This window comes from Hippichthys cyanospilos, chromosome 1, assembly GCF_059441005.1.
Source record: "Hippichthys cyanospilos isolate Australia breed blue-spotted pipefish chromosome 1, RoL_Hcya_1.0, whole genome shotgun sequence".
NCBI classification, from domain to species: Eukaryota; Metazoa; Chordata; class Actinopteri; order Syngnathiformes; family Syngnathidae; genus Hippichthys; species Hippichthys cyanospilos.
Genome location: NC_142369.1, coordinates 14,600,265 through 14,626,302, shown reverse-complemented (window position 1 = coordinate 14,626,302; position 26,038 = coordinate 14,600,265). Strand labels below are relative to the sequence as shown.

Sequence of the window (26,038 nt, the reverse complement as noted above, 5' to 3'; positions counted from 1 at the left end):
GGTGTGGAGGATGACCAGTCTGCGATGGATACAAAGCAGGCAACGTTTATCATGTGGGATCATGCTGTTCAATGTTAGTCGAAACAGCATGAGTCTGTTTAATGAAATGAAGCACCGCAGGCAGACACCTGAGGGAGGCCGTTCTCCGCAGGACCTGTCCGGTTGGTCGATGCAGAGTCCTTACAGCAAGAGTCTCGCTTCCATCACCGCGATCCAACCCCCTCACTGAGCAAGCGATGGAGGCTCGAGAGAAGGGAAGTGGCAGTAAAACAGGCTGAAATACAGATGTAAAGTTGGGCAGACTAATTAAATACTTAGTGTGGTTTAACCAAATGTGACAGTGTGTCAACCAGTCTTCATATTTATTCATTTTTTATTCTCATAAACAAATCTGTCTCTCTGAGTGAACCCGAGTGACACAAATAGTCAACGTGTCCTTGTGCATAATTGTCAACTGCATGAATTTAAGAAAACAGAGGTGTCCGGAGGTTGAAGGGGTGCTCATTCATCTAAATCAAGTCCGCATGCTCTGGTGGAGAGCAGCATGCTGGGAGTGCAGTAGAGCAGAGTGCTGTGGATCTGACATCGCTTTCTCTGGTTTGACACTCACACAGTTCACCTTCAAAATTCTTATTATTCGCCCATTTCCTTGCTGACCTCGATGCGAGCAACGTGTCACGTGTCTCATGTTAACAATGTGTTTTCATTAGAGCTACTGCCCAAAATAGTCACTTGACCCAAATCCAGCGAATGTTCTTTTTTTTTTTTTTGCATTATTGTACCCAACAATCAATTACACTTAAAATATGACACATACAAAGTAAATGAAACGTTATTCCACCCTGTAGACTGAAATGATGCAGGGGATTAAATACAAACAAATTGATGAGACAACGAGGAACTTTTGTACAAGACGCACATGGTTGGCGGGAGCTGACTGGTTGACAGAAAGGACAAGACTTTCACGTGGACAACGCAACAGACAAAAAAACACTCAAGAAAAACATCTACAATCTACTCTAAGCCGGAATCAACAAAAGACAAATCTTGAGACAAATTATTATTGAAAAGCCGACACTGACTGGAATGGCGGTACCTGACCTCATCAAAACAATTACGGTTGTACTCTATAAGATAAATAGAGTATAAAGATTCACATTGCCGCAAAAATAAATGGAGTATGAGAATACTGGTCTTGAGTTACCAGTATGTGGTCTACAAGTGTACACAGGGAGCCTTTTCTAATATTGCTCTGATGTAGCTTAAAAAGACAAACAAAATATTAGAGATTCACCTCTCAGTGCGATGCAATACTTTTCAAACACACCCTGCTGCTTTATCTGCAGTGTAAACAAACTAAAAGAAGATGTGATGGGGTTCATTACAGACCATTTGCTTGGAACAACACTGGGACCAGCACATTAGCGGAAAGTGCGCCATATTTCCGAGGGGCTTTTTTTCCCCTTCCAGCCGTAGTTGAAATTGCTCAGCGGAATGGCGAGTCCTTATATTGTGCAATGCAGTGTGATGAGCTTCTGCTTGCCCCCGAAGCCTCCAACCCCCAACCCACAGTTCCTGTTATATTTCCATTTGCAAGAAGTGGCTGTCATTATTCACGGAAATTTGTTTTCAGGGAGGCTTTGCGTTGCACAACAGAATCAAAGCGGCCGAGTGTGAAAATGAGCAGTTACTTGAGGTTTAGTAATTCCACACTATGACTTCACGATAACAATTTATTCATGTATGCTTATTTGTCTGATATAATAATTGAAATGCATGCAGAGGTTGCAAGGAAGACGTTCTCGAAATGGTCAAACACAAAAAAATATTGTTCATTAAGAAAATTTATTACACATGGGCCAAAACTTCTGAAGTCACATTTAGGTAAATATCATTTAAAAAAAAATGTTCCGTCCACACTAAATGTTGCAATTTTTACAAATAACTGACAAATCCAAAGTGCTGAAAATGTCTTGCTTTCACCATGCAGTGCTTCTGGAAGAGCAAACTTGCCATTTTGGGGATCCCCGGAAAATGATGACTTTGGAGAAATGAGAATGCCTCTTGATGACTCTGATATTTCCTATTATTATGAGCCAGTGTAACTTTATGCACTGTTTCAGGATTGACATATTTATTATAAAACACTTACACCATTTTAAAATAGTTTTCAAAAGAGTGAATACAAATGTGTTGAATTTGAAAGTTAAATATAACTGAACTGTACTGAAGCAGCTGTCCTTTTATAAAACAAAAACACAAATTAAAACAGTTAAATTCACACAAAGACACCAAAACACACGCATGTGCAAACACACACACACAACATTAAAATGAACAGGTTGGTACACCACCCAACACATTACTATGGTGAAACTAAATTCTGCTGTATTTAACTATAGGTCAGTGTTGATATTGTTCGTTGGGAGGTAGCTGAGATTTTTTTTTCTAGCTTAGAAAAATTACCGTTAGCATTTTCCTTTCAGCATTGCAGTGGAAGCAGCACACTTGTGGCATGCTAATGCGTCACCATTATTAAATCCAAGGGGCCACTGACAAGCAAACTGCCTTGATAGCCATTAAAATGTAAAATGTGAATTCCCCAGAACCTCCCCGCCGACCAAATACCCCCTCTATCGCATGTTCTCTGTCGCCAATCCCGTCAGCAGCCTTGAACTTCTGATCCTACGATTACCTCTGATCATCCCTGTTGTAAAGCAATGAAAATTGCATTTGTGAATAATACAGCAAATCATTTGGCGAATATCAATCAGTTATAATACATCTTGAAGTGACAAGTGTCCATTAAAAAGAGATAAAGGCTCCTCTTTAGACGCCTGACACACAGAGTGATAGGACCGAGACAAAACAACTTTTCAAAGCAGATAAAATGACACCGCTGTGTCCCTGCATCTTATCAGAGTGTGACATTTTGAAAAAGCATACAGCAGAGGAAGAGTGATGCTGTGAAAACATGTGCTTGTAAATAGACACGCCGCGCTTGTCCTTCAGAGCAGACTCCTCTCACCCTGCCTAATTCATCCACGGCGTCGCCTGATTTACGAAGTCTTGCCGGCGGGCAATCAGGGTGCCGCCTTTATCTCTACCTTGTCTGCCTAAATGAATTCCAAATGGCACGCTGCCCGGTTGTTTGTCATCACATTTATTATGGCAGACATCCGCGAAGCCCATTTTAAACAAATATAAATCCACAGAAAACAATCGCGTGAACGTGACGCAGAATAACCTTTTGAAATATCACGCAGGCCATCACAATGCCGAGCAGATGATTTCCTCCTTCCGCACTTGAAATGTTAAAATCAGATGGCGACGGACGTCGTATTGCGACGCACTCTTGTAATGTCACTAACGTGAAATACGACCGGATAAGTATGCTAGTGTCTTCACGTATGTTTGCCCAGCGGCCCAACAAAATGAACTATGACTAAAGTATCGCAGCGCAGATCGGAGATACTCTTGAGAAATGAACACGTTGAGGGTAAGGTCACAAGCATGGATTTTATTACATATCAGGAGATTTCTTCTCGAGGGTATGAAATGTAATAAGACACTATATAAGTGCAGGGACTTACAATCTAATATAAAAGAGGGGTAAGTATTGTTGCTTTTTAAATGTTTTTTTTTTAATCTCAAGTTTAAACTGATGCTTGCTAGGAATTAAATTAAAAGATAAAAATAGTTTACATGATGGATTTTGTTCGCACATACAGTACATGAGGACCTTCCAGAATACTGGTCCATTAACCGTCAAGGTGACAGGTGGGAACGTACATTGCATAGTCTCCTGTACGGTGGCTGACACGGGAAAACACACTGGAACACAGGAGTGAGGCAAATAAACAAACACAAATTAAAACTGAAAAAAAAAAGCGGCAAAAACAGATGCAATCACAACAATAAAATGGAATGAAACTCACTGAGCAAAAAAATCCCCCAGAGATAAGAACGGCTGCAATCATTTTTTTTTTTAAATGCAAACATATTAAAATGAAAAATGTTGTGACAAAAGAAAACAAAGTCATAAAAAATGACATGGACATACACATAAAACAGAAAAAAAAAACAGATGGAAATATCTGTAGTGACAAAATAGACATTGATTGGTCATTGACACGGCAGGGGTGAAATGGACAAGTAGCAATAACAGTTATAAAAAAGGGACAGCACAAGAATGAAAACGGTTTCAGTCTCCCTTTTCAACTTATTTCTTTCAGAATCTCTTCACTTCTCATATAATATTATAATTATAACCATGTGTAATGTGTTTTTTGCAGCTGTTTTGATCTGTGTGTTTTTTTTGCACTTGTTTTGTTTTCACTTTGCTTCAATTTTGATACTATCTAAGTCTTTTTATTGCTCCGTTTTTGCGATACTTGTTTTTTTTTTCTTCATTCCTGTGTTTGTAGCATTCTTCTGGTTACAGTGGTTTGCCTCCAAGTCACTGTACTCCTGAAACCCAGTCTATTCAACAATGTTAATTATATCCCATACAAATACATGAGATATTATAGCAAAGGCCAGGATGTCCTCTACTGAGCACACCAGCACTTCGTTGGGTTAGCTTGAATGAGTTAACATATGTATAGATGAGTGTTTATTACAGTGGACACAAGGCTGTGTCTCAAGGTTATTGAGGTAATTTGCTGACTGGTGCCAGTGAGTGTGAGGATAGATAATGTTGTGCAACATATCAGTGGTCTAAAAAGAACAAGCCAAGTTTATTTCTTTTTGGTAATTTTTCAATACACTGATAATTGTCTCTCTGCTGGCAGCTTAGCACAGTGTGACTCATGCGGCCCAACAATTTGAATCACTGGCTCCCCAAAGGCTTAATACCATAAGAGGTCAAAAGCTGCTAACTCCCCAGTTTCAATTTAGGACTCAAGAGGACATTCAGGGATTTGACAAAACAGTGTGTATTTTACAGACGTCAGCCATGTTTCATAGTTTCCTGCCGTGAGTCAAGACAGTCTTTGCAGGAGGACTCAAGTTTTTTTTAGCCACTACTGCTGGCACCAGGTGCTATTTTTTTACCCCAAATCTTATTCTATGACACTTTTGGTGACAACCGTGTGTCGTAGGCAGGCACACTAGAATTCTCTTTAGACCAGCCAACACTGTTGTAGTCTAAACTTTAATGAATAATGCCTAACATGAACATTTGCATTGCAGAATTAGCAAACCACTGTTAAAAACAAACAAAAAAAAACTACTGTTCCGTCAAAGGACAACTTGTATGATATGAAAGGGTTCAAGGTGAGTCTGCTGACTTCACATACTATAATTTCTCAAGGATATTTTTCTTTTGTTCACATTCTTAGTGCCCCTTCTGAGGCTGCTCTATCTTTTGAATCAAGATCCTCGTGAAGTTCCCAAAACCCAACAAAAAAGTCAAAACAAACTCTCAGTCAATGCTTTGAAGCATCCTGAACTGAGCTTCTGTGAAGTACATTAAGGTCTCATACAATGGTTTAAATGGTAATATATAGTGCAGTCTTAAAGGTGTGTGAAGGTTTTGTTTTTAAACCCCACATCTGCCAAATTCCAAACCTCGATCCAGGCAGCACGGAACCAACAGCATCCGGGATTCAACAGATATGAATGTCCACTCAAAATGCCCCTTAGTACAGTACTTTTCAAAGGCTTTCATTTTTAGAATTGTTAATTCACAACAGACCCTGCAACTGACACCTTGAACAGACATAGACTGGTCACATGTTTCCAACCTGCGCTGCTCTCCTCTAAAACAGACAAGAGCAGGCTGAAAAGTGGAAGGACATTAGCTGAGCATCGCTGTAAGCAGGAAGCTCTAATGGAACGGTTGAATCAACCTACTGTTTCCATTGGCTTTCTTTTTTTACTCAGGGTCTAGCCATGTACATATATCTCAGTCGTTATTTTTAGTATGTACACTCTTTTTTTGTTAACCTTTCAGGGGAAATGCTGTCATCGTGGCTCATGAACACATCTAGATTATCCTGCACCCAACCACCACAAGTTAATTGGTTAAAATAAACAGTGTGTCATTTTTTTTTAAATCGATTATTTAATTAGATTTTGGAATTGCTGGGCTTTTTTAGGCAACAAATAAGAACATAATAGTTGAACCACTATTCTACTGAGATGTGAGCATTTGTGAGTTTTGACAAAGGCAGTGAATGTGCATTCACATCATGCTTGATATTTTGAACATTTAAAATTTCCTTGCAACACAAAAAACAATGAAGTCTGTTTCCCAATGTCTTAAGAACGTTTTGAGGTGTGACACCCTGGGGTTAGTCTAATTTCGAAATAGTTATGAATGTCATTTATATGTGTTATTCAAACTGCTGCTATATTTATGTTGTTGTGATTTACGTTGTATTATTTTGGAGAAAAGAGAATACCGGAAGTAGTGGTGAATGGTTCCGGGTGGGCGGGGGGGGGGGGGGGGGGGGGGGGGGGGGGGGGGGGGAGCGCGATTTTGCTGCGGCTTCTCAGACGAAATCTGGGAAGGAAGCAGCTCACGTTTTCCTCCTTTATCCGTCACTCATGCCTAAACAGGTCAGTAAGTGGGAGATAACTAATGACCGCTTTTATTTTATTACATAGTGATATGTTATTTCTGTTGAGTTCTATAGCGGTGAACCAACTTTTTGAACGATATTGGCACTTAATTGAATAATTGAATATTCGTTTCCCGCCGGACTAGCGTCGTCGTATGCGGTGTCCATTTTGTTTCGTGAGGCCTCCTTCGATGCGCGCCGATAAACTAAATGTGAAATGTTCTTTTTCTGTTGGTGTTGCACCATAACAAAATTGTTCTTTTTCATTTCTGCCCACTGTATTAACACACAGAGAATAGATGGTGTAGAATACCAAATTAGAAGACAGTTGATGTCATTAATGTGTACTTTTGTAAAAAAAATATTTAGACAATATGTAAATGTAATGTTTTTACTGGATATTGTGAAAGGAGAAGTTTGTAAAAGGGAAATCGTCATTGATTGATACGAAGAAAGATTTACGGAAAGAAGGACTGACTGATGTGAAGGAAAAGACAAATGTTTATAAGTAAAGTTTTATATGTGTGTTGCGTTTAATAAACGCTCAGACGAAATCTGGGAAGGAAGCAGCTGACGCTGTCCTCCTTTATCCGTCACTCCTGCCTAAACAGGTAAAACATTAATTGTTGCTGTGGCCCACCCCGCTGGACCGGGAACACAGGCAAGAAAAAACAAGTACAAATCAATTAATGTGAACATTTGGGAGTTTTGAGGAAGGCAGCCAATGCACATTCATGTCAAGGATTTGTCAGGTTTCTAGCCGCAAATAAATTTAGAACTATTGAAAAGTGACATGAAAAACAACCAAGACTGTTTCATCTTAAAAACAGTTGCGACTGAAAGAACCCTAATGAGAACAAAAGCCATCACCTTCGCCAACGCTCACCGACAGTCGCCCTTCAGTGGGATACAGATTTTATCTATGGCATTGGGTCTACCCTACTTCCATCAACGGAGCACCCCTTGTCCCGATTATTCCGTTCATTTAGGTTCCACTGTACTTTGAAATTTCACCGCAGAGTTCATACTTGAATCAAGGACAGCATGGCATTCAAATTTTAAGATTGCCTGATATCGTGTTATGACAGGAAATCTTTTGAGTGCATAGAGGAACGGGGGCCAATCCTATGTCACGGGTATGTGGGATTTACCGTGTAGTTAAGATGATTTACAAGCACATGAGACGGTGCGCTCAGATGCAATATGTCACTAGCCCACCAGCCACCATCCAAGTTGAAGGAATTCTAGTAGGCTTTGTGCAAAACAGAATGTTGATGCCTGATAGGGGATGACCACACGCCGGAGCTTCTGGAAACGAACACGTGCGGCATTTCATGATTTGCATCGATGGGTCAGTGCACGCCAGGCCTTTTGCGCGGCTCAGCCCTTTTTGGAGTGGCCCCGGAGGCTGTGAGAGAGGCGGAACTAATCTCATGACAGCAAACAGGGTCTCGGTCCGGAGGGCGCCATCACTCACCGGTGCATGCAGATGACACAAAAGGCTCGTGGAGAGCGCAGAAGCTGTGAGAGAAGTCTGGAGGGTGAGGCTGCGTGACATTTTACCCGGGCGGCGCGTCACTCTCGGTGCGTGATTCGCTTTCACCGCGGTTGCATCACGCAGAATTCGTGATCACTTGCCGCCGAGCGATCAAACCCGCCGACGTCAACAGCGGTGAACTTCCCCCAAAGCGACGCCTTGATATGTTAAATGCGGTGGCTGTCGCTGTTCTCTCCCCGCTTTCCTTGTTATCAAAGAATGGAGATTCCATCTGTTTAGAGTCATTAAGTGACTTAAAATAGCTCGCCGTGACTTAAGGGACCACACTGGAACAGATACAATTGGGTATAATTAAATCTTGTCAAGCTTGCACTGTTTGCCAGACGATTCTATTCGCTGAGTGGCTTTGATGGCACTGTTTAAAACAGCAAGTCAAACAATGGGAAGATGTAATCCTTCCCTTCCGTATTTAGAAACTGTGAATCCCAACCGAGCCTTGAAAGTATTCCATTCAAAGGGATAGGAAGCTCCGCGAGGTGGTAAAAAATATAATTTTGCAACGTAGTGGTCGAGTGGAAAAATCATCAGCTTTACTGTTATACATTAAGAAACATGACTTTTTTCACGCAAGTGTGGCGCTGCCAGTGGGGAATAAAATGTTTTGACTAGCAAACCCGTTCAAACGTGCGAGCATGTACTTTCAAATATATTTGCAAGCACATCCGAACATACTAACAATTACATTCGATTGTATTTGCAAGCTTATTGGGAAAAAAAAAAAAACCATGATATTCCCATAATGCTATGGGGTCTTGACGAGCATAATCCATAGCATTGAGGGGAAAGAATGCTGTTGTTAGCATTTAGCTTACAAACACATTTAAATGCATTAATTCATGTGACCACATATGAAAAAATGCTCAAACATATTTTAAAACACACTCAATTGTTACTGCGAATTTTTGATAATTTATTTGAAAATACATTCAATCACAGTTGTTAACATAGTACAAATAAATTCTACAGGGTTGTTTCTTTGATTATTCCATCTATTTATTGGATAATCAGGTAAATTATATTTTGCATGAAAGTGTATTGCGAAACCTTTCTTTACCAATTATTACTGCTTATGGTGTATTATAGTGAATTGTTCATGATTATATATATATATATATATATATATATATATATATATATATATATTAAGCAGTATTACACAAAGGGGGTTGATGTACTCAGCAACCTTGTTGAAACTGACTCTGCGGTCATCGTTTTTCCAAAAGTACTCAAATGTCTTATTTCAATTAAAAAGACAACTTTCACAAAAGACTACATAAATATGAATACCTACTATTGAGAAACTGAATTGTAAGATTTCCCATCAGATTATGTTAAAGGCTCTAAATGATTTCTTGATTATTAAAATCATGAATTAATTTGGTAATTATTTGGTTGTGTGATAATCAATTCATCTTAACAGCTCTACTGCACTGGCAGAGCTATGCTTCCGCACATTTTCAATTTTTAGATTTCAATTAATTAAAAATGAAAAGAACAAATGCATCCTGGATTTAAGGTTGATACAAACAGCTTTTGTCCGTTCAAATCAGAGGTGTCAATGCATCAACACACACGATGAGAACGATTTATTTTAGACATCCCATTTAACAAAATGCGAGCCATTTTTCTTTTGTGCCGTTTTTGCAACCGCACCGGGGTGCCTCTTTAACCTGTTTTGCTGCAAGGGGTTGGCCATTCAATCCGGAGCGTGCGTGGGAGCCAAAAAGCTCAGAAAGAATGCAGAGAAGGACTCCATGCTGAGCACACGGCGTCGGCTCAGGTTCACAAAGGGCGAGTAAACAAGTGAACAGAAAGAGCCATTGAGACAAGAGCCTCTTCAAACAACAGACAACAAAGCCCCAGTTTAGCCCGGGTCCATATCAATAAATGATTACGGCTACAGCGCAGTGAGAGTTTCAGTATGATCCCAATTACGAATTCCAACGGCACACAGTAAAAAGATGCAAAAGGATGTTACAGTAGATATTTGTTGCTTTTGGGTGTAAATTATACACATTTACACACAGTTATAGTCACAAAGGTAGGCAGTCAGTAATATGTAATAGTAATTGCTTCCCTGTACCATCAGTGATAGTCGGATCCAAGTGCTACTACGGAATATATTTGCTGATTTCAAAATAGATCTGTGGAAAGGAGTAGCAGATCAGCCAATCAGGCATTCATCAGAATGCCCAGATTATTCACTCGGAAATGGGTTTGAGTGTGAATGGTTGTTTGTGATATAGCCCTAAAAGTGGCTGGTGACCAGCTCAGGGTAGACCCCGCCTCTCTCCCAAAATCTACTGGGTAAGGTCCAGGTCTCATCTGACCCAAGTGAGGACAAATCTTATAGAAAATGGTTGTAGGTTTCTGTGCATGAAGACAGTTGATCATTCTAGGGTTTACACACCTCTCGTGTCCAGGTGGACAGATGCACACATTAACAAAGTTTGACCAAAGAGACTCAGACACACACTCCAAGTGGTAACAGTTTGTCCTTGTTGGAGGTCTTTCCTCTGCTGATTGCATTCTAGCAATATATTTTTTATTGGCTTAGTGCTACAATTTAACGCAAGCAGAAATGTTCAAAATGTGAAAACGATAATATGACCAAATTAAAATTCACTAGAAGCCAGACGAGGACGTTGGACTTGAGATTGAATGCTTGCGGCGGTGGCAGCAGTAGTAGCCGTAATGTTCAGTGAGATGGGACTGAAAACCGATTGTTAAATAAACCTGTGCTCTGGGCATTCTATTTTTCCTATCAGTATTAAGAAGAAGAAAGAAAATCAACCAACAAACTCACGAAAGCTAGTTGCTGCTCAGAGGTCAAGTAAGGTTAAGCTTAAATTTAATGATGAATATTTGAAATGATGAAAGGATAGTAATAATTGTGAAACTTTTATAAAGCACCTGAACTATTAAATGTGTTTTGAATAAATGGCATACCTCTAATAGTTGCCTGGTTAAGTAAATTAATGCCATTGAGGATTATACTCTGGCATTTTTGTATTTTACATGCTGAATGTTTTTACTTTACAGTACAATCGGGACTATTTTTGTTATTTGCTTGACAGCCATCTTTTATTAATAAAGTAGCCGAAGCTATTAAACAGACAACAGAAATTCACTATTGCAAGAAGTCTGTTTTGTACCAAATATGTCACTAAAATAAACATAACTTTTAAACTTGTTTTGTTTGCTTGCACACTTGCTTTAAAGGCGGTTCAATCATTAAATGCTCGGCAAAAAAAAGGGTGAAAAAATGTTATTTCACTTTTGTTTTTTCATTTGAGTTGTCACTACTGCCACCGCACTTTCCGACTCTCCATATTTTCTCTAGCCTTTCACTCCTTTATATTTCTCCCGTGTCCTTTCTGTCTTACTTTTTCTGGAGGTACACTAAACATAGATCAAATCAATTTATATCTCGGTTGTGCTTTTTATACATTCAACATGAAACAAACAACAACAAAAAACAGACTCATATAACTTATTGTTGAAATATATCTGCATAGCTCTGACATATCGTCTTCAGACTTAAAGCGACTCAAATTAGTCTTTTTTTTTTGAAGGGTTGAAAAGCCACTTAAGTTAAGTTTAGTTTATCGTAAGTATGTTAGCATCTCTGGTAAAAGATGACGTACAGCATATCTTGATACATGTGGTGTAAATGATTGAAAGATGGCACATTAGTTGTTTTTTGTTTTTTTTTTCCAATTCAAATTTGACAGCTTCATATTAAGGGAACAATTTTGAATGAGTTTCTTGTTGAAAGGTAACTCATTTTAAAATATTATGTAGAATGTGAAACTTAACTCGCTCCGGAAGTCATTTTTGGAATTTTTCACAAGTAGAGGCGCTTTAAACATGTAAATAAATAACCTAATGTGTTCCAAGCCCCCCAAAAACCCTCTCCCAAAAAATTTTAATTAATAATATTTATCGTAGCAGTTGATTATATGAATGCAGTTCAGTTATTTGTCTTAGAATAGCGCATGTGTATTGGTACAGAGCCAAAAGAATGGGCACGTCGACGGTGAAGAAAAAGTAGCACCAAAAACAAAGAAAAAAAAACCCTATATACTGTAGAGTACACGAAATGCACCAACGTAGCAACAGAAAAACGCAGACATTACTCACTAAAAGAACAAAGTAGCAACTAAGAAAATGACATAAGGTAATCAGCCATAAAGTATCAAACAGGGTATTTATGCAGGAAGGACTCGGATCATTAGAAACATCGAAGAGTAGCAAACAGTAAGTCCACAGAACAGTCCAACATTGCCTTTTTGTTCCGGCTGCACTTAAAAAATGAGTTGATTGTTGATCGAATGCAGGTGTGCAGCTGGGGTTTTCCCAGCCCATAGTGCTATGTTTGTGTTTTTATGTGACTATATACAATGTTAACCGTAGCTAATGACAATTTTATGGTTTCTGGTTCGATGGCGTGAACTCTTGGTGGAAAGTGTGGATGAAGCGTGGAAAGACAAAAACTGCAAGATCACCGTAAACGTCAATGAATCGTGTCTCTTTTGTGGACAAGCCGTCATATAAAGAAATAATAAAAATGCAACAAAATCTGTAACAAATACAATTTAGAATTACCATCTTGCGCAGTGGAAGGGACACTTTGTGGGTTGTGATGACGTTTTACATTCAAGTCTTGCACGGTCGAGCTCCGGTGTCTTGTGTCTCATTATTCACCAACAATGTTTGACGTTTGTTTCCTGAATTTCCTTTAATAGCAAGAGGAAATATTTTTCATAACAAGAGACATTTGTAAGTTGAGGTACAGCTGTATGGGGTCTAATTAACCATCACTCTTCTCTCATTATGATGGCCCAACAGGTGAAGCTTCTGTATGATTCAAAGGAGGCTTGCGCATCACTCCTGTGGGACTGATTTTGTTGCTCACTCGTTTAACTCTTCTATTGTAATTCCTGACATTTTTCAGGCCAACCGATGAGGAAAAGTCTTGTACAATTGAGAGGAATCATGTTTGAATGCCATTAGAGTGAACACAGTTGTAAAAATAGACTAGTGCTTTGATATATAGAACAAGTGACACAAAATTGTCATTGTGACAATTCGTTACTTTGACTTGCACGTCTGCAGTTTGGCGGATAAAACATTTCTTCAAGGGTTAGGCTTCATACCATTCATTCAGTTTACTGGCACAATAACATAAAACTATGAAAGATAATGGAAAACCATCTTACTTTAGTGTATTGTTGTTATGTGATTAAAAAAAAACAGATATTAATCAGGTCTGTAATCAATTGATCTAATTATTTTCTTTTTAATCTCCCCTAAAAAAAAAATACGAGAAAATGTTCAATGTGTTATATGTTGCAGATCAAAACACTGAAATACAGTGACAAAATAGTTGCTTCAGTCATTTATTTTATTAAACAGACTTTAACTGATGCAGTTTTACCCATATATAGTATGTTGTATTTGGGACTAATTCCAAGTGCTGGCTGCTATGGCTCGCTACATTGGCATCTTTGTTGCTATTGTTAGCTGTGGCTGAAGGAGCTGCTGGGTGCTTTGCATTTATGTAGCAGGCTAAACTTGAGCGGATTCTGTGAAGTAAAATTCTTTTTAGAATGCACATTACTCTGCCTTTATCAAAGGTACCGTGAGGGCGTTTTTTAAACTTAAATTTACCATTCATTGGACCGACAACTCTCACAGGCTCTTTGATCATCGTGTATTTCTTCTGCTCCGGGACTTGCCCTCTGACTCACAGCAGGCACCTGTCAGGTTATTCCAAACACAATGGCAGCCAATCAGTGTCCATTTCATAGTGTTATTGACCTTTTTTTTTCAACTCCCAAAAACCCGAGCACAAGAGGCATAAAAACAGATCTAATCCACATGCAGAAAGCATTAAAAATAAAATGAAAATTAAATTAACATGATAAAAAAACAAAACACTATAACTATTACTATTAGTTGATCATAAGTAATTTGCAATCTTTTTTGATACGCTGAGTATAGTGCTCCCAAAAAATGTAAATTACCATTGGCAGACTAATAATAGCTTCAGTCTTGCGACCATTTTAACATGGAGAAACTACCTATTTACAATCAATAATGACGCAAAAATGCTTTAATTCTTTGCAGTCTATGTCATTATTCTAATATTTACTGTTGTGTTTATTTTTTACTGCTCCAACAAAATATTTACCATGCTGGACCCTAAGGGAAATGGATCAATTCTACAATGCAACATTTCCAACAGTCACTCAAACATGGGTCAATAAGTCAACTCAATCTTACAAGTGACAAGTGCGATTGAACATTGCTGGATTTCAGTGGATATTTTGTTGAATGTGTGCCTCTTATGTTTTTCTGATTCTTTGGCTTTATATATGCAGATATTCTCCAAAGACTTGCTTTGTGTGCAGGGTCAATGTCTGGTCTGTAATACGAGTCACGGTGATGTCAATTTGCATGCGTTTGAGTCCTCAGAGATGAAGAGTTTGTTCTTTCGCCTTGGGGCAACATTTTCATTAGCGTCAGAAGTAGTTCGCCTCAGAGTCAAAAAATGAGCTCTCTCTCCTTCACATCACTCAGCCGAGAGGGTGGCACGACATGCCGGGCTGCTGGAGTTGTGCATCCCTTTAAGCAAACTTTGTACTCAACTCGTCTCGTGCACGCTTCAAGAGGCACCTCGCAACCGGATTCATTAGGGCAGGTTAGATTCCCAGTCTGGGTACGTTAGACCAGCGGATCTTGGTGTTAACTACTCTTGCAGTCTCACTGCTGCCATTTATTACCTTATTCACCCTATTTTGTGACAGAAGGCGTTTTCTAACGAGGTTATACGTGGCATCCTTTTTGAATGTATTGCAAAGAAAGCTGTCTCGAGCGTCTACCTTTAGGCTATCCGGTGCTGTAATTTTGCCACCATGGTAACAGGAAATTATCAGGGGGGCCAGGGGGTCTTGTGAACCTGATGAAACACTGCAGGATACCTGCATTTTTCTTTGGTGGGCATGACTTAGTGGAATTGCCAAGGAGCAACCTCTGAAACGCCTGTCGACCATCTATCTGGGTCATGCTGATAAGCTCAATACGCTTTTTAGTCAGTGTAAGGGGGAATTTGTCATGAGGACGTTCCTCAAGGAATTCAACATGCACTGTCTTTAAAAAAACACACACACACACCTGAACTCAGAAACTCATTTATCTTGTTCATTTACAAAGCAGCCTCAGCTAGTTTCAAGGGCTTTTAATCAAGTTATTTAAAAATACATCACATATTGCCTAAAATACAATGCCTCTGAAATAGTCCATGCTTCACATGACTAGAAAAAACTCATTTGTGTTTTCGCTGTAAGTGCATGGTGTATTCAAGAAGACTGTCATTTACATTTTCACTTCTACAACATACCTTGGATATCACAATGTCCTATCACTGGTGAGCTATTTTCATAACAGGGCCACCGGCTATTGATTTGGTCCCACAGTTAGACCAAAAGCCCCGAAAAGCCAATCTGATGTGCGGCAAATGATGATCGACACATATCCCCTGTCAAGTAGGCCCAACCGTCAACACGTCATGCTGGAAAAAATAACAGTAGACACTGATGAATTATCATCTGCACATGTGTGAAATTGGCGGAAGTAGTTGCTCTTTCTCGCTCTTACAAAACACAAACTAGAAAGCTCTTTATGGACGATGGATGTTCAAACTGAGCCAAATTCTCAGGGCTTTCGTTAGTTTACTGTTTATCCAGGTTGGGTGCTTCCCATTTATGTCCTTTGCGATGATTCGCTAGCCACCGGCCAATTAGTGATCTAATGTCAAAATGATAAGATAATGACAATGTTTTCTTAATTTTTTATACGGTGCATACCAAAGCCCAGACCCTTCATGACTTCTGACCTTGGATTGGTGCATCTAGGCCCTAAAGTCCGGATTTGAAGCGATTGAAAATGTGTGCATCCACTATGTGAAAAATGTTCTATTTTTGCAATACTGTATTTACATTTGTTGCAAAAATTGTTAGGGGTATTTTAATCTATTCCTCCTTTCCGTCATTAATTTCTGAGTTCCTGTTTTTTTTTTTTAATTTAAAATTGTTTTATTTGATTGTATAACCAATCGAGGTAAATAAACAGAACTCAACACCAGCCTCTTCCCAAAAATCTCATTAACGTGTTTTGTTCAAATGAGTGACTGCACAAGTGTGCTTACCTGAAACAATGCTTGCTCAGTCTCAATGTGGGAGCGAAACACTAGGGAATCGTCAGAGACTTTACAGAAAGCTCCAGGCACTAATGTGCATGATTAACATGTGCTGTAACGGTTTCTGTGTGCAATAGCATTATAGTGTACACACTGATGAGTTGGGATTCATCTAGCTCATCAGTATACGATGAACACAGGCAGGATTAATGATAAAGAAAGAGCCTTTGAGGGAGAAAGTGGGGAAAGAGAACAAAGCAAAACACCAAGGCAGACACTGCAGCACAAGATTCTCTTCAGGGAGCCACAGAGATTGGAAGGAAAACCAATCAGAGGCCACCTAGGTGATTGTGCAGCCGCCCCACCCCCAAGCTACCTAATGTACCGCTTATTTACAGGATAACCACCCCCCCAACATATGCCGTAACATTATCCCTGCCTGTCTTGATGAAGGCCAGAAGCAGCGGGCCTTGCCGCATCCCTCGCCAAGCTGATTGAACAATGGTCTCCAGCTGCGATGGGTAAACTGGAATCCTGCCGAGTGAGAGCTGCAAAGTTGCTTGCAGCCGGGTTAGTTAGGCTACGCCCCTCGCCGCCCGGCCCGCTCTGAGATCAATGTTTGGTTTCGGCTGAGCTAAAAATAAACACAGGGGCACTTGTGGGAGTTAGCAGTTTGCTTTTAAGAATTAACAGCAGTTGGGAATTGACTGTGGCATGGGGTCAAGGCCTTCAATGCCTCCTCTGCTTCTGTGAACACATTCACTGAACTCCATTTATTACCTTATTCGCCCCATTTTTTCCGACTATGAGTCCCCCCATTCCAAACCTTAACACTGAGTGTCATATAGAGAGGCAATGAGTCCCATTTTTATGGTTATTGGTATGACCCAGCCAGAGATTTGTGGAATTATACAATCGCGAGCAAGCAATGGAGGATTTTAACGCAGCAAGAATAGATTTTGAGCACAGAAAAATATATTGAAGTGAGCAAGGATAGTGATGAGTAAAGAAACGAGCGAGCGATGATATATTTTGAGCGAGCAACGACGGATTTTGAGCACAGAAAAAACATGTTGTCCACTCAAAACCTCATTGTTCGCTTTACATCTAGTTCTCTTCGCGCTCGAGTTGTGCCCTCTCATACACGTTAAAAATGCGCCACAAAACCCGCCAATCAAGAGCTAGCAAAAGTACATTGATTGACTGCTTGGTCTCCAATTAAATTGGTTGTTGCCGTTCACCCATAAAAAGCAAACAAGACCGAAAGATCAAAAACTAACAATGTAATTCTATCAAATGAGACAATACAGTAAAGATAATGATAAATACAATGACGTGATCTTGTTTGCTTTTTCCCGTTGAACGGCAACAAGCAATCTAATTAGAAACCAAACAGTAAATCAATGAACTTTGTCTAGCTCTGATTTGCTGGCTTTGTGGCAAATTCCTAATGTGTGTGCCAAGCTGAGCGAGCAAAGAGGACACAACTTGAGAGCGTAGAGAACATGATGTTGAGCAAGCGAGAAAGGGGAGGGCTTTAGAGCTTTTGAGCATATGCTTCTGATGGGTATTTTTTCTAACATCACTGAAGGCGTGAGTGAGACACTATATATATATATATATATATATATATATATATATATATATATATATATATATATACACACACACACACACACACACACACACACACACACCTGTATTTGTAAAATCAGGATGTGATAGGGGTGGTATTATTGAAGGCCGGGTCTGAAATGAATTGCCTGCCACTATTGACATAATATCTACCAATTAATTTATGTCTGAGGCATTGGGGGAGTAATGGTGTTCTTCTCTCCTACTCTTGCAGTCTCACTGCTGCCATTTTCTATGTGTTTCATGGAATGGGTTTAGTACAGTTTAGTGTACTAACCTCATGCAATTTGTATTAAAATAGCGGATAATGTATTAGAGACCCCCAAAATAGATTTGTTTTCTCTCAATGGTTGCCATGTTACTTTAACCCTGACTAGAGAGATATAAGATCAGAGAGCTTTGATCTTGTAACGTATGGAACATAATGAAGTCACCTTAACCTATTTTCGTCATGTGTGAACCATTGCTTTCTGTAGTTCACAAAGTCAGAAGATTGCATCATTTAAAAGCAGGAGAGAAGTCTGATCATGTGTGGTGAGGGATGTTCCCTGGGAAAAAAATGCCCTCAGCTGCAAGTTAAAAGCATGGGAAGACGAGGGGTGGGGCGTGGGGTGTGAGGCGCTTCGAAGATGTTCTCGCTGGTGCAGCATGGGGAAGGATACGGGCCCGCAGGGAGATGTGTTGGTGCCGCCATGACATATTTAGGGCAGCTGTGAGACCTAACAGAATAGCAGATGTTAGCCATTCTTCTTTTAAAAAATGGGATGAATAAAAACAAAAAAAACCCCACCCAATTTGTTTTTAAATTAAAAAAGTCAAAGGGGTTGTAATTCAGGGCATTCAACTAAAAATGATAAGTGTAAAGATACTGCTCTGTAGGTTTCTGTTTCATATTACGGAATGCACTCTCATTTTAAAACCAATGGTCCACTTATGAAAGATGTTTCATGTTAGGCCGATGTCACCCCACCTCCCCACCCCTCACTATTTTGCATCTTTGTTTTCTGCATGGATAAATAAGTGAGGTGAATGTGCAAACCTTTTCTTTACACCCTGCTGGTGCAAGTTTGCAAACGAATTCCAAACCAGGCAGCGGGTTGTCTTGTTTATGCTCATTCACCCACAAAGGTCTACAATACCCAACCACCTCTGCCACTCGTGCTTCATTGAGGGATCGTCGCTATTTTGCCTCAAACGTGTACAGTATTATGATAATCAGCTTTACACATCATGTAAATTTATGACACGGAGAGACACACTTGTACCTGTTTTACCTATTAGTGCTTCACACTAAGTCGCATGAGTGATTGTCACAACATATGGATGTACAGAGGGCAAAATGGGTTATATATTTTACACAGGGTGACCAGACCTAGCGGTTTAATCGTTAAAGCCATGTGTTTGTTAATCACACAAGCATAAAGGCGATTTGTATAATAAACAACTTAAAAGGGAATTTAATTAAATCCTTCCTATTTCCTTTTATATTCATGTTTGCGTTCATGTCGTACCGGAAATAGAAAAAGTCCTGCATTAGAATTTTGGGAAATGTAGTAAGACTGTATGTTAACAATGTCAGTGTTACATTGTGATATCTGTAGAACACATTTTTATATGTGTGTATGTGTTTTTTCAGTTTTAAACAAGGTTTGGGGAAATTAAATATTCTTGCATTCAAGACTCAATAGGTGAATGGCTACAAAACAGGTACTGTACTCAATCACGTTCAGCAGTTGACAAAATGTGTTTAATGACCAATCATGGAGTAGGGCATCTCACATATTCATAGAAATATTTGTTCAATGCGCCAAACAGCATTAATGGGCTTCCATTGACGTGTTTTTTTTTGTTTTTTTTCTTAGGGAAATGTAGTGAAAACGCACAAAATGAATGGGACTTGCTCCTTTCCCTTTGTTATTATTTGGCAGAAGAGACATTATATAAAAACGAAACTCAGCTGTCAAAAAAAGTGATTGTAGAGAGAGTGCTAATCGAGCTTTTGTGGTATGGAACAACTCTGGTAACAAATGTCTCTAGTTTTGTCTGTTTTAGTGGTCTGTTGTTGCCTCTTCATTAAAAGTGGTATTTTTACAGTTTGTAACTGCCACATACTGACAAATGAATACACGAGACCCTTTGATCCCCTAATTGTTGTTTGTTAGCAATGTTTTTATATTGCCAACTATAATATTTCATAAAAGAAAACAGAGTGTCCCAAAAGGGCTCAGACTTTAGTGTGAAAACATTTCTGGGATTGGTTAGTTTCCTGGAGACTCTTCACTGAGTTGAATAGTTTACCTAAATTTACATTTTTTGAGGTGTTTACATTCCTTCTGGAAACTTGAGTCAACGTGGTCCTAGCGGACCGCTTGTCCGTAACCCCATGAGATAAGAATCCTGCTTTCGTTGACTGCAGCGAGCAGCGCTTTAAACTTCGATGCGGTTGCTGTGCAGTCAGGCAGTCGTGACGCAGAGAGACAGCGCACCGCTCCCTCGACTTGCAGGCCTCCTGTAGGTCGCCCGAAAAAAGACGATGGACAGTTTTAATAGAGCAACACGTGCCTGCTGGGAAGGTGCCCCCGCAGATATTACGGGTGGCGAAATGAAGCACATCCATTTCTTGCAGCCTGAAGGGTGACGTGACGACTGGGGCCTCTGAAGAGGTTTGTTGTCGCCTTGTCTTTCACACGGCTAACACTGAATTACACAATGCTTGAATCCCCAATCTCGGCATGAGGGTGTCGGGAGCATTGATTTCATCCTTTCAGTCTTTCTGACGTTGATTATTTTTGCTTACAGGGATCAGACAATTCTCGGAGTCGATGCAGGGGAAAGAAGGCTGCGTTTAAAGTGAAATAATGGTGGCTGTGGGGGAGATTATCCGGCTGTGAGTATGACATTACGCTCTGTTGCTGTGTTTACACACTGAAGTGCGAACTTGATCTGGACAGGCGACTGACTGATCAGGGGAAAGGCAAAGAGCGCACTTCACTATATCATTATGAGGTATTTTACTTCTCAGTCTCGAGGTTGAACCCGCAGCCTTTTAGAAAGAAAACACTCACAATTGACATGCACACTGTCAAAAAGATCACATCTTTAAATACTGTACAAAGGTTTTCTGCTAAAGGCGTTAGTTGAGACGAAACCATAAATTTCTCATTGCAACTTTGTGGCGACGTATGGCACCTCATGTCTGTCTTTTCACTATTTGATATTAAATTATTTTTACGACATATGGCACCTCATGTCTTTCTTTTCACTATTTTATATTAAATTGTTATTATAATATTTATGGAAATTTCCATTCAGCCCAATTTTGCTATTCCAACAGCTCTGTATGACTGGCTTACAGAGAACTTTAGAAGTCTATGCACACCTTTTCAAATGGACTAATTACATTATAACCAATGTTAACACAGAATTAGCACTCACTTGAAACTATTTAAAGTTCTTTTAAGAAATTCCAAAGTTGAAGATTTCTAGCTGTACAAACCACTGATGGTGTGGTGGTATTGAATTCCTTGACAAATGAATGTCAAATTCAGCCTAAAAATAGTGGCCAATCCACTCAAAATGCCCCTTTACATTTTCCAGTTCCAAAAGTAGCAAACAAAAACTGATCAATTGTTTCCGGCTTGTGCTGCTCTCTTCTAGATAAACAGACTAAAAAGCACACTGACGTGGCGTCCATTTTGGCAGGGGCAACTTTCCCATTAAAAGCAATGAATGAGTGTACTTTGAAATACCAGATCATCACAGTATGAGTGCTATCACAACTGAAGACTATAAGTTAAGTAATTCATCCATCCATCCATCCATCCTGTATAGCCACTTTTCCTCACCAGGGTCACTGTTCTGCTGGTGCCTATCTCAGCCGTCTTGGGGCAGTTGGGGAGAGACACCCTGGACTGGTTGCCAGCCAATCGCAGGGCATAACCTACTGTAAGTAATTAAATAAATAATAATAATAATAATAAAAAAAGAATGCAGCCAATTAACACTTGTCTGTCTTTGTAACACCAACACATGGTCACCTCCCCATTTGCTCTTTCTATTTCAGTGCTTCATCACCTCTCTTATTTGTGCTGACTGTCAGCTAAAGAGCTCTACTGTTCCTGTGATCCGTGGCCAAACTATTTTCTTTCACAATGCACCAACATTCAACACCTTCTGAAGTTGCAAATTTTTCACACTTTGCTTGCACTTTTAAATGCTGCTTCCAAACACACATACACGCAAACCATGATCAATATATTTTCTCACATTGGGTGGGTTTGAGGATAAACAATGATAATGTTGTTGCATACATGTGCACACCTTGTTACCAGGGATGTTGCTGTGTTCAGAATCAGAATTAATCAGCATTCAAACTCAGGCTAAACGTCAGCAAATAAAGCTGACATAGATGGCATTATTTGTTCCCAAAACGCAAGGGTTGCGAAGACTGGTCATCGGGAGCCACAAAGCAAACATCAAAGTTTTGATTTACTTCAACCAACACACCTGGTTCAAAAAATCAGGGTCATTGTCAGGATTTTGCGAAACATGCTGATGAGCTAATCATTTGAATCTGGTGTGTTGGTTGAATGGAACTATAGAAAACGGGCTGGATTGTGGTTCTGGAGGACCGGACTTGGTCACACCTGCTCTAACAGAGGCCTGGAACTTTTACAAGACATTGACTGCTATTTGGAACTGTCTGTAATGCCCTCCACTTTGTCTAGCATGCCACCGCATAGTGAATGGGAATTACCATTCTAGAGAATGTGAATTTGGGTTATGGGACTACAGTCACCCTTTTCTCTGTCTCGTTTTTCTAATTAAAGCCTTTCTTTGCAGTTGAGGTAATCCTAACTTCATTGTATTCAAATTGCTGCCCCCTCCACTCCATAAAGGAGCCCCAGGTGAAGCAACACATTCTGAAAATGACGCATGGCGTGTAGCCAGTTCGAGAAGCATTTGCGTCACGTTTTGTCTCACGTGCCCTGTTGTGGTTCTTCTCACCAAGAGTGAAGTGTTTAGGGTGTTATGCAACAGCACGGTAGGTTATCTTAATGAGGAAAATGTGTTGATGCGTTTTCTGTTCTTGTTTAATCTGCACACAACAGACTCAAAAACAAATCATGTCAGATTATATTACAATGTCTCAATGAAAGATGTAAGATTAATTCACTTGGCAAAAGCCATCACAACATGTTAACAAAATGTCAAGGTCATCGCAGACATCGGAAAATAATTAGGATTTAGTCACTGAGTCTGCCAAATTTGTAAAATGAAGCGAGATACAAGCACAGTTGGGTTGAAAAGCGACACAATTTTCCCACTATCCGATTAAGGTCAGCAAAGGCCTGGCTGTCAGGTATAACGTGAAACTCGAGTAGTTGCCAAACACAAATAGTTGAGTTATCAAAAACAATGTGTCCTTAACTTGATCACAATAAAAAAAGACAATTTTGCAACTAACAGCAATGTACAGTAACATATAAAACACACCCCTATTGAAATGGCAGGTTTTGTGATAGAAATGAGATCAAGCCATTTTAATGTGATTTAAAATCTGCTTAGCTCATAGCTTACCAAAATTTATTCATGTATTATTCATTACAGACCATTTTTGAGCTGTACTACTGTCAGGTCATATTGACAAGTTTGAACAAATATGACAAACTGTCATTCTCCTTTACTCAATTATTTTGCCCCATAATAATTAGACAATCGTCTAATGATTTAGCCACAACAGGCATTATTACTTTCCAAACATAATGACGGGTGTGCAGTAATAGCTTTTACGCATACATTTCTTTTACAGGGACTAGCTGATAGGTGTGCATTCATGCGGCCATTTCGCCTCCTGCCGCTTTTCAATTAGGAGCCAGCAATGAGTCATAACACCGGCACCCCACACCCCTTACCTCCCTTGAACATACAATTAACTGAAAATGACTAGTCGATACCTTCATCCTAAATTCGCACGACTATTCTGAGGACAGCGTCGGTCTCTTGTGTTTATTCCTCAGATCTTCAAATCCCTTGTTTAGCCAAAGCAACCCCCTAGGGATTGTCGCGCGAGGAGGTGGGAAGCCAATCTGGTGGAGCGTGCGGTTGTTGACTGCAGGAGCTAGATGAGAGGCAGTAGGGAGGGAGGGCTGGACCAGTAGGAGGACAGAAAAGCGCCACTCCCTCCGTGCTTCATCAGGTATTCACAAAGACGGCTCACTCACGCCCACCTCTTCAGGACGCTCTGTCGTGAGCGGGATGAAGGGGATCACTATCCTGTCAAATGTTCTCCCCCTGCAGCTGCCTGCAATTCAATAAGAGTGGAATGTGGTTTTGATGCTTGTTTCCCCGTCTTTTTGTTGGCTGAAAGTCAGCTTGATAAACTCCTGCCTATTTGTGATGCGGAGAACAATGAGTGCGCTTAGACCTGACAGCATCTTACTTTCTGTTTTATCCGTAAACACATATTCACATACCCTCCTACCTATCTTTTTGTTATTTCTTTGATGACTGTTGTGGCAGCATCTGCGCATCCTGTTCGCGCTATGCAGCTGCAGCGGATGTGAAGGAAAAGAAGCAATCAATAATCATCTAATGAAGCCTTGGAACAGGATGGTCAGGTGTAGGGAAATGATGTGTTAAGGATAAGATGGCGAGGGGGGAAGATTAGTGAGCATGTGGCAAGGAAAATGTCTAAGCATTCGCATGTGTGTATGCAAGCATGCGAGTCTCCAGTGATGCATGACTGAGGCTGTACTGAATGTAGTTTTCAGTGACCCATCTTCTCTAGAGAGCCTGGGAGTCACGACACATGTCACCTACAACACAGCTGTCACCGCTCCACCATGCCCTGAAGGCACTGCAACATCTTCAGTAGCTAGGTGCTGGAACGCTATGGGCGTTTTGGAACAGGACCTATTTCTATGCTGATATGCCTGAAAAGTAATAACAATACAGTGGGCCCCCGTGTTACGACATTACTCCGTTTCGCTGTTGGGGTCGTAAGGCGAATTCGTCGTATGACGGCCAATCCAAACCTATGTTAAATAGTTAATGCGTTTAGAACCCCAGGTAAAAACATCAAAATTGTACATACATATTAAAAAATTATATTTATAATTATACTTCTATTGCACTAGCGATTACACTTAGAACTATAACAACTACCTCAAATGCACACAACTGGGACAACCACAGTCAGAGTTGTCTTGCTTTGTCTCGTACTGTTGGATTGTCTTCTCATATGCTGCTACTTATGTCTTGTCTTCAGGTACTCTTGCCCTACCTGGTTTTTGTATTTAGTTTTTAGTTTTAGTTATTAGTTTAGCGACACTAGGCAAAGTAGCCCTGACATACTGCACATTACTATAGATAAGAATCTAGTTTTTATGATTCTCGTCTTGCGTACTTGCACTTTGTTATTGTACATGTCAAACGCAGCGGATAGTGAGAAACGCGATTTCGATTCCTTTGTATGTCAAGCACATGTGAAGAAATTGACAATAAACTTGACTTTGAAAATTAGTACCAAAATAGTATAGTAAGTGCTAAGTATGTATAATGTACATGTATACAATCAGAAAAACATCATAAATAAAAACTAATAGAAATGATTTATTTACCTTTGAGTGGCGCTTGTTATGCCCATATTCCCTAATAAGGGTTATCTCCAGATTTGTTTCCATGTAAATAATCTTCTTACTTCTCTTTAACATCACTAGCAATCTTAGGACCCATGGCTAACCCTTTCAACTTTGAATTAAGCAGTAAAATGCACTATAAATACGGTTTTGTAACCACTCACAATCGAACAAAGCTTTACCGTTCCGCCATTTTAAACAAGTGATGCCGACCAACAGCAGACCACCATCTCCGTGAGGAGACGCCGACCAATAGCAGACCAGCATTGTAGTTGCACTGTTTGATACTGTTGCAGTAAAATACCACACAATAATTTTCCATTCTGTCTATCGAATTAATCAGTTCAAATATTCAGTAAGGACTTGGAAAAAAACAATGAGTCAGTCTTCAAAATGGCAAATACCAGTGTCCTTATTAGTCTTTAATACTACTGTA

At 39.8% G+C, this 26,038-nt stretch overlaps 2 long non-coding RNA genes across 2 annotated transcripts; one reads left to right on the top strand and one right to left on the bottom strand.

Moving 5' to 3' along the window:
* Window positions 1-13,575: 13,575 nt before the first annotated feature.
* On the bottom strand, window positions 13,576-25,831 carry LOC148429368 (uncharacterized). Its single transcript, XR_015867537.1, has 3 exons — window positions 25,585-25,831; window positions 23,920-24,266; window positions 13,576-13,886 (listed from the first exon to the last, which is right to left on the bottom strand). It is a non-coding gene; the product is annotated as an uncharacterized LOC148429368 (long non-coding RNA).
* Window positions 18,118-22,808, top strand: LOC148429369 (uncharacterized). Its single transcript, XR_015867538.1, has 3 exons — window positions 18,118-20,849; window positions 21,811-21,907; window positions 22,026-22,808. It is a non-coding gene; the product is annotated as an uncharacterized LOC148429369 (long non-coding RNA).
* Window positions 25,832-26,038: the final 207 nt, after the last annotated feature.